This window comes from Pteropus medius, unplaced genomic scaffold (genome assembly GCF_902729225.1).
Source record: "Pteropus medius unplaced genomic scaffold, Ma_sr-lr_union100, whole genome shotgun sequence".
NCBI lineage: Eukaryota > Metazoa > Chordata > Mammalia > Chiroptera > Pteropodidae > Pteropus > Pteropus medius.
This window is the reverse complement of record NW_024350323.1, coordinates 1,312,633-1,322,499: the sequence shown is the minus strand read 5'-3', so window position 1 is coordinate 1,322,499 and position 9,867 is coordinate 1,312,633.

Below are 9,867 nucleotides of genomic sequence, written 5' to 3'. Positions count from 1 at the left end.
ACGCCTGCCTTGACTCCCTCTCCCCGCCAAGTCACAGAATATCTTCATTTTCTATGCATCCCCATCAGAGTCCCTACGACCTCGAGTCACCGTGAGTGATTTACACATCCCCCCATCCCCCTTACCCGAAGGGAGTCCGATTACTTTGTTCGCCCCTCTGGCCAGGCTGGCCCAGTGCCTGCGACTTCTCAGGTGCTCGGTGTCATTATAGGAGTAGAAAAGCAAGCCATGGCTTTGGGAAGCAGCCCAGTGATGTATAACTCGCGCTGTTCAGTAGGTAGCCACTGGCCACGTGGGGCTACTGAGCACTCGAACGTGGCTACTTTGAATGGACACGAGGTCGAAATGTGAAACATATCAGGTTTTGACAACTTACTACGAGAAAAAGGATACAAAATAGCTCAATAATTCTTACACTGACTACATTGCTGAAATGCAAATATTTTCTATAGAGCGCGTTAAATATATCATTAAAAATGATTCCAGTTGCATCTTCACTTTTTTAGTATGCCTGCTAGAAAACTTGACATATCCGGCTCACATTTTTGGCTCACATATTTCTACTGGACAGTGCTGATGTAAAAATATAATTCCAGAACCTTCAAAGAAGGCTCGTCATTGCTTTGAAGAAATCGATATAAATATATACTGATTACCTTAGGACACACTCCGAGCTGTCCTAGGAGATTTCAGTAGAATGCATGCTGCCTGCCCTAGAAAATAAGCTTTCAAACTAAATATATTTTAAACTAACTATAGTTGAGAAGAAAATTTTTTTTTATGTAAAAACAACTACAGGGCAATAAAGGACAGCTATATAACTCGGGGGTATGTTGTATTGCCCAAGCTGTTGGAAAGCTAAGAAATGACAAGTCATTCTCTGCTAGTTCACAAACCTTCATAGACATGACGTTCATAATAGACTTTCAGACTTCGAAGGCGACCGCAAAAATCAGGAAAAACTGACACCACAAAAGCGACTCGCCCAACCAGTTGTGGCAAAGCCAGAGTCTTCTAAATTCGGGTGTTTTTTACTCCATCAACCTCACATTGAGCAGGATTTTAAAAGACACATAGGATCTTTTATGTGGCACAGAATGAAGCCCTGAGCTAAAACAGGGCTTCGCAGGAGGCTGAGCAGAGCAGGGTTTAAATGTAGGCTGGAAAAGCTTCCCAGATGATTCTAATAAACTTCCCCTTGCGACATCACACTTCAGAAGCTGAAGAGGAACTGAGGCTCTGGCGAACCATCCTTGATGTGATTGGTCTGGCACCTACTCCAATAAACTCAACTTTCAGGGTCATCTTTGGCCAGGAATGCAAAGGAGCAAGATAATACTTGTGCAAGAGACCTGGAAATTCAGTGATTGTGAGACTAAAGAGAATTTGTTCCCATGCATTTACTTGGACTAAGACATAGCTTTACGGTTGCCTAAGAGAAAAAATAAACTGCAGAGTTTGAATTTGGTCTTGAACTTTGTAAACCATTTTTCTATGGCTTTCAAAATGACAGTCTTTATGGGAGTTGCCAATTACTTTCAGAGTGTATATTATATACTTGAATGGTCATTTGAATTATTGCATTGCATCTTATTTTGCGATGATACCAAGATTAAAAAGTGATTAGAAAAAAGTAATAATTAAAATAAGTCTTTTATTGTGTTTCTGCGTGCAAACTCTTTATCCCATTAAATCTCAGTTGTGTATAGAAGATTTTTATGAAATCTTAGCTTAGAGAAACTAGGAAGGCCCTTAGAAATCTTGGAAGTATAATAGTACTTAAGCTTTATGTAGTAGAACTCTTTTTCCAAACCAAATTCTACTTTCTACAAGGGCTCCTGTGTTTGAAGTGGATACACAGAAGCCTGCCAACTCGGCCCATCTTTTCCCTGCTTAGTGGCACCGTAGACACCAAGACATCTCTGAGAGACTCAAGGGCTCTAAGTAACAGTATAAAAAGCGCTAATCTAGCACAGCTCCTTCATTTAGCAGTTGAGGAAACCGAGACCCTGAGAAGTTGGGTGACCTGCCCAAGGTCACACAGCTAAGATTAACTGGGCAACAGTATAGAGTGAGTTGGGATGGAGAGAAACTAGACTTCAGGAGAATAGTGAAAGCATTTTAAGTAATCTATTAGAACTAGAACTGACACGACCTTTCAAGTATTTCCTGATGTGATTCCAATAGAGATGATAGGTGTTTTTCTGACCCCTACCGATCTGAACACAGATTTGTTACTTTAGATAACATATGGTACTGATTCATGAGAGAAATGTTAAAGTAGACTGTTTCCTGCCTGTCTGAAGCGAGATGCTCGGCAGTTTAGACCTTTGGTCAGCTTTAGAGGGTCTAGCGCTGTTTTCTTCTTGAGCGAGTAACATTCTGGTATTTACACCTGTAATGCCATCGGTAGCACTGAATGAGATCGAATTGTGTGTAGTGTGAAGCCAAGAGCAGGCTGTAATTTACCGACATATATTTGTGGAATAATTACTTAATCCTTAGTGTTCAAACGATCTTTACTAAGTATTTTCAATATCTGAATTTGCCTGACTAGTGTCAAGAAGTTTATTAGGCCATGAAAGGAAAAACTCTGATACGAGGAAGATGGCATTAAATGAAAGACTGCGATCCCTACTTCTATATCCAACTCTGACGAATGTGGCACGGCACTTAAAAATAACTCTGGGGACCTGGATTTGAGCCCTACGTCTGCTACTGAGGACCTGCGTGACTCTGCAGAAGTCCCTTTCTTCTCTCCTTCCACATCCGTTGAATGCTAGGTGCTGGGAATGAAAAGAACATGTCCCAGGGTTTGAGCCCTTAAGGAGCCCATAGTTCAATGGAAGAAACAGGTAAATACACAATCGAATAGTAAGTTTTGCTAAGAATGGAGGGAATAACTTTGGCACTGAGCGGACATTCTATTAAAGACCAAAGTCCATATCCGACTTATAAGATCCTTTTTGATCTGATACCGACACCCTTCCTCTGCCCTTCCCCCGCGGATCCTAAGCTCTACCTTTAGCAAACTCTCCTAGTTCTCTGAACCTGTCCTATTGTCTTGGGCCTTCAGGCATTTAGATGGGTTGTGCCTTCTGCTTGGACTGGACTGTCCTCTCCGTTGTCTGCCCGGCTAATTTCTATTAATTGCTTCTGACCTGACTCAAGGATCACATCCTCCAGGAAACATTTCTTGATCTTTCGCCTGCAGGTGAGGTGCCCTCCTCTTAGCTCTTAGAGCACTTTACTCATCTCCCTGTGACCCTACTGAACTATGCTTTTCTTTATCCACAACTGTCTATAAATAGACCGAGAGCTGCTTGAGATCAGGGAGAGTATCATATATGTCTTTGTTTACCTCAGCATAGCACCTGACACCTGTTAGGTAGGAACTCAATGTTAAATGAATACTGTTGCATAATAATAATTAATAATTATTAATTTCTAATTAATAATAATACCTAAACTTCTCTGAATGCTCACTTCCTGCCAGGTGACTACGCTAAGTACTTAATGTGCATTTTCTCAATTAATCCTCACAGCTGCCATAAGAAATAGGTGTTGCTATACCCTCGTTTTACAGATAAGAGAAGGCCTTTTTCGGTTGACTTGGGTTGACAGAACTGGGTGTTCTATTGACTTCTTGAATTCCAAGCTCCAGCTCATTCCTTAGATTTGGGAAATTCTCGTCAACTATTTGTCTGAAAATGCTTTCTAATCCCTGCTCCTTTTCCTCCCCTTCGAGGATGCCTGTTATTCTTATGTTTCCTCTTCTGATGGTATCAGCTAGTTCTTGTATTTCTCTTTCATTATTTTTCATCCTTTGCTTTCTCTCTCCTTCCTTCTGATTCATTTCTAGATTTCTGTCTTCGATATCACTGATCCTTTCCTCCATTTGGTTGTGTTTTACAGATAAGAAATTGTGGATCACAGGTTAAAGTAACTGGCCCCACAGTCTTCCCTTATACTGGGATTTGAACCCAACTCCATTGAATCCAACTCTGAATCCAGAGCCTATGCTCGTAACCACTAAGCTGTACTACAAAAGAGGGGAAAATTGCAGACCTAGCGAAGAACAAAAGAGAAAAAAAACATGTAATGGACCTGTGCTAAAAAAGTAAAAAGAAGTTAAGACTGGATCGGTAGGCTGGCCTACATTATGGAGGATGTGCAGTTAGCCAGAAGGGTGTAGGCTGGATGTGACATAAGCAATAGGGAGGTATTTGGTTCGATTATATATTTCTTGAGGACCTGTTATGTGCCAGCCACTATGCTAGCTGCTGGGATATAAATATAGAGTCTTTGTTCCAAAGGCTCTAACGACTAGGTGAGGGAGAGAGACAACAAATGTTATGGTGTTACAGGGAGGGTATGATGGAAATACTCAGGAAGGGAACCGCTCCGGCAGGTTTATAGAAGTGCTTTCAAAGGAGATGATGCGAAACTGAGTCGTGAATGGTGATAGCGTATGTAGGGAACTTGAAGCTCTTCGATATTATTGGAAGTTAGAGTTGGAGGCAACAAGATGAAGGTGATTAATTCATTCAACGTGTATTTATTGAATGCCTGCTATGTGCGAGACACTGTTCTAGGCACTGGAGTGAATGAGACGGACACAAGTTTTGCCCTCATGGATCATGAAAGGCAAGCAGGGCCTACCGCATGCCCATTTGTGTAGCAATTACTTCCGAAGAACTTCGATAAACAATGTCTTAACTGCGCGCCCTGGTATCCCTGAGAGAGATTATACAGTGAGTCCTCACTTAATATTGTCGATAGGTTCTGCAATTCTAAGCCAAACTACACATAATGAAACCTATTTTACCATAGTCTAGTTGATATAAACAAGAGTTAAGTTCTTATGGCACCTCATCAAGATTATAAGGAAACGGGACGACACTGAAGAAAACCACATTCTTCAAGGACCGGCTGTGGTAGACATGCTGGCCCAGCCTTTCCCAAAGTGTGGAGGCGTGCTGGTGACATGAGAGATGAATTCAGGCGGTAGGTGGAGGGACATTTAAATTGGTCTAAGCGAACCCCTAGCATCAGAGATAGAAAGCTTCACCTCCCACTGTTCCCTAGATGACTCCACCCTCCCCTACCTCTCACCATGGGGATCACTGCTGGCTTCATGCTCTATTCCCTTCATCTCCACCCCTGGGTGCACCTCAGAGAGCCCCTCCCCTTTCCCATCACCATGGAAAGAACTCCATGCCCCCCAACCTTTCTTCCAAATCATATCCTGCTTCTCAAGCTGTCACCATAGAAACTGAAAGTCTCATCCCCCTCCCCAGTCATTTCCATGGTGACCCTCAGCCCTACCGTAGCGTAACACCAGGATCAATCTCTACTCGAAGTCTAGAACTCAGGGAGAGCTGGAAGGAAAGTGAGGGTGACCCCATGCTGTGGCTACAGTCTGTCTCTCTGTCTCTGTCCCTCTTGGCTTTGAAGGCATGGCGACCCCTCTCTCAACAAAGGGGAAACTACAGTTTATAGATTACCAATTATGTGCCAGGCACTGGGCTAGGTAGTTTGCATACTTGAACTCATAACTAGCCATTTTACAGAGTTTAAAGAACAGAGGCTCACAGAGATGAAGGCACTTGGTCTTGATTCCCCTGCCGAGCCCCTTATCATCCTCACTGAACCTGGGAACCAAGAGAATTCTATTTCTACTATTCTCCTTTGCTGTATGACTTTGGACAAATAGCCTCCTGTCTCTGAGTCTCCTTTTTTCCATCTGTAAAATAAAGTGTTGGACTAATTGTCACCCTGCATGTCCCCTTTTAATGTCAGATCATAAGTGGTTCTGATCTTCTCACTGAGGAACTGATTTTTCAGGTAAGAATGCTAGCATAAATTTGTTAAGGTTTTTTTTTGTTGTTGTTAAGTGACACAGTGGGGGTATCTAAATTTTTTCCCTTAGAACTGTTGATCACATACTCTAAGTTTATTGTTTATTATAATTTTATGTTTTACATACAAGTCTGTGATCCATTTTGAGTTCATTTTTGTATAAGATGTCAGGTTTAGGGCAAGCTTTGTTTGTTTGTTCATCCATCCATCCATCCATCCATCCATTCATTCATTCATTCATTCGTTTGGTTGTTCAACTGCTCCAGCATAATTTGTTGGAAAGACTATCTTTCCTCCATTGAATCATTTTGTACCTTTGTCCAAACTCAATTGGACGGATTTGTATAGGTCTATTTCTGGGTTCTATTTGGTGTTCTACTGGTCTATGTGTCTATCTTTATTACTGCTGCAGAGTATAGACTTTTGAGGCAGAATGCCTACTGCCACTTGCTAGCTTGGGTGATCCTGGGCAAGTTAACCTCCCAAGGCTTCCCAGCTCACTCGATGCATAAAATAGGTCTTCGGAGCCCCACATGATGTGATCCCTGCCTACTACTCTGTGCTTATCTCCTATTACTCCTCCCCTTATTCACTCTGCTTCAGCTACATGGGCTTCCTGACTGCTCCTCAATCATACCACATATGCTCCCGCCTTAAGGTCTTTCCTGGCAGTTTTCTTTTCCCGGGACCGTCCTCCCACAGACATCTTCCCGGCTACCTCCCTTACCTCCTTTAAGTCTTCCCAAATTTTGCCTTCTCAGTGAGGCTTTATTTAAAATGGCATATTTTAAATGGCAAAGTCTCCACCTCTCCCCTTTCCCAGCTTTTTCTCTATAACATCCATCACCACCTAACACATAATGTCATATATTTATTTTTTTCTGTCTCCCACCACTAGAATATGAGCTCAATGACAGCACACATTTTTGGGTTTTTCACTGCTGCATTCCCAATGCCTAGATTGTACCTGGTACAATACACCTTTGTTGAATAAATGAAGAAATGAATGGATAGATGGATGGATGAATGAGTGAATGAATGAGCCAAGACCCAGCTCACTTGAGCAGCTTTTATGCCCCTCGGCTTGTGCCAAGGCAGGACCCTAGCCCCATCCACTTGCTTCTCTAAGGCTGACCACCAGGTGGCAGTTGGAGCTTAAACTCTGGCCTCGTTTGCTCCCCATCTGCTTTCTCCCTGCTGCCTGTCACACTTGCCCAGGACTCTTTGACCTCTGTGTAGGCATGGCCAGATGATTTTGTGTGAACTGTTGAAATAGGCAGTGTCAGTACCTGAACCTTTGCTTTGCTTTCTCCTTAGAAAGGTATGAGTTTCTTTCCTGCCCTTCCCTGATCTGTCTCAGATGGAAGAAGCCACAGATATTTGCCATTGGGCTGTCCTAAGGCCACTGCATCCTCTAGGACATCAGGGCACATAGACCTAAAGAGATTTCATCTCTACTCTGCCCAGCTTCAGCAAGCCTCTCCCAGAGTTACTATAGCCCTTAAACCAGTACAGACTCAGTACTTATGTACTGGGTTTAAAAGCCTTTCGAGTTGGCCTGGGGTTGGATCTCCACTGTATAGCTTATCAACCCTGTATCCTGGGTGATGTTGGGTAATTGAACTAGATTCTTTAAGCTTTAGTTTTCTGGGCTGTAAAATGGGGCTAATAACGATGCCAAACTCATAGGGTGATGTGAAGATTCAATGGGATAATGTGTGTATATTAGCAGAGTGCCAGTTATAGAATAAGGCTCAACTGAAGAAAAGTCGGGAAAGGGGTGGGGATGAACAAGACCAGTAATAACAGCAACTGGCCAGGGAGTATGAGGAGGGTGCCGCGCAGTCGACTAGAAGGCTGGAGCCAAGAAAACATGGAAGATCAAGGAAACCTTCACAAAAGAGATCACATTTCAGTTGCAGCTTGCAGGACAGGTCAGATTCTGCCAGAAATTTGAGCTGGAAAGAGCATTCCAGGAATAAAGAATAGAATGTGAAACCAAGGGTCCTTATGACTTTGATTACATTTAGTTTTCACTCTTAGCTCTAGAAATCACACCCTGTCTTTTGCCCTTCAGAGACCCAGCCTTTCCCTGGGATAATCAGCATGCCCTGAGGCATCGGAAGACAGTGGCTGGGACCTGAGTAATGGTCACAGGGTAGGGACCTCTGGCAGCTACAGATAAGATCTTAACCTAAGTTATGTTCCAGCTCTTGAGCCCTAAGGTGAAACAAGCCCCTGGCTACTTTCCCATGAGACCAGACAGATAGACGCCAGAGCAGACCTCAGAACTGTCCCCAGACCTGAAGAAGTGATCCATTATCCTCACCTCATCTACGACCAATCAGCTCCCAGTGTGACCCTGAACCCCTAACTATGGTGACTTGTGATTCTGCCCCATAGAGTCTGTAACCTACACACCATCAAAGTTTGGGCATTTTGGTCATTAGCTTCCTATTCCCCTGGGTGGTGCCATCCATCAGTAAAATAGCCAATGTTTCTTCATTGCAATTCTCTGTGTTTAGTTTTTGACCCTGCTAGCACTGGGTGGACAAACTCTTTCTGTTCCATAACAAATGTACAAATAAAGAGAAACACCTCTGTGGCCAATTAGTTAAGTATGCCTGAAAAGTATGTTTTTGTTTTTGTTATTTTGTGTGCGTGTGTGTGTTTTGTGTGTGTGTGTGTGTTTAGGAGGGAGTGACAAGATATAAAGACAGGTGAGCAGGGGCCAGATCACAATGGGCCTCTTGTGCCAGGTGAGACTGGACTTGATCTGGCTGGCAGTGGGGAGCCATCAAACAGTTTAAAGCAAGAAAGTAGATGGCTATAATTACTGGCTTAGAGGTCCAGATGGCTTGAAGGAGGGCAGAGACTGGAGGCAGGTGAGAGATGAGCTGAGTTTAAATTAAAGAAGGTGTAGTGGGGATGGAGACCAAGAGATGAAGGCCATGGATATTTTTTTTTCACAGGGAGAAATCAGCAACCAAGTTTTCCTAAGAGCTTGTCTGAAAAAGGAAGGAGAGCTAGAGCCAGAGAAGTAAGTCATGGTATAGTTTTTTTTTTTTAATATGGGTGAGATATGAGGCTCTTCTATTCCCCACAAGGCCTGGTACTAATTCTGTGAATGAGACGAGGGAGGGGTACCCAGCACAATACCTGCCAAGTGGTAGGGCTTCTACCAGATTCAGCCTGGATTCTACTCTCTGACTTCCCTCTCATCTTTGAGCCAGAGCCTCATGATATAGGGGCTGAGAGGCTGGGCAGTTGATTCAGAGCTTGGACTTCCCGTTCACTTATTGGGTTTCCTTATCCTAGCACCCAAAGATTGAGGGAAAGTTATAGGCCAGTTAGGGAAGACATCCCAGTTTGTTCATCTCCTGGCACACGAAAGTGTTTTAAAAATCCTGTTATTTCTCCTCTATTTGCTTTTCACTTTCAAAGGCCTTCATCCCCCTGCCCACCTTTTCTACCCATCTTTTCCCCAGGGAGAATTGTTGGTTCTTGCTTTTCCCATCCTATATTGGCACTTTCTGTCCTGGCATCATGGCTTATTTAAAAGTACCCAAAGGTCCAGCCCAGGTTCATGGTTTGGAGGAAACTGAAAGAGCCTAACAGAACTCAGCCTGCTCCTGGCCTTGCTGTCTCTGCAGTTCATGAGCAGCAGTAGAAGTTCTGCCTCTCTGCCCCCAGGCTGCTCATTTGGCTTTCGTGGCACAGACTAGGGGGAAATATGGGAGCTTATAGCGGATAGGAAAGGGACAGATGAATAATTATGGATGGTTATTTTGTGTTAACTGCTTTATAGATGTCATTGTGTTCCATCTCTACAACTACCCTATGTGGGAGGTATTAGTATTGTTATTTTACAGATGAGGAAAGTGAGGCTCAGGGAAATTACAGAATTTGCCTAAGATTATTAGGCTAGTTAGTGGTGAGGTGAGGAATTGAACCCACGTGTTTTTATCTCAAAACCCATTTTTACCCAGTAAGTTATATTCGCGG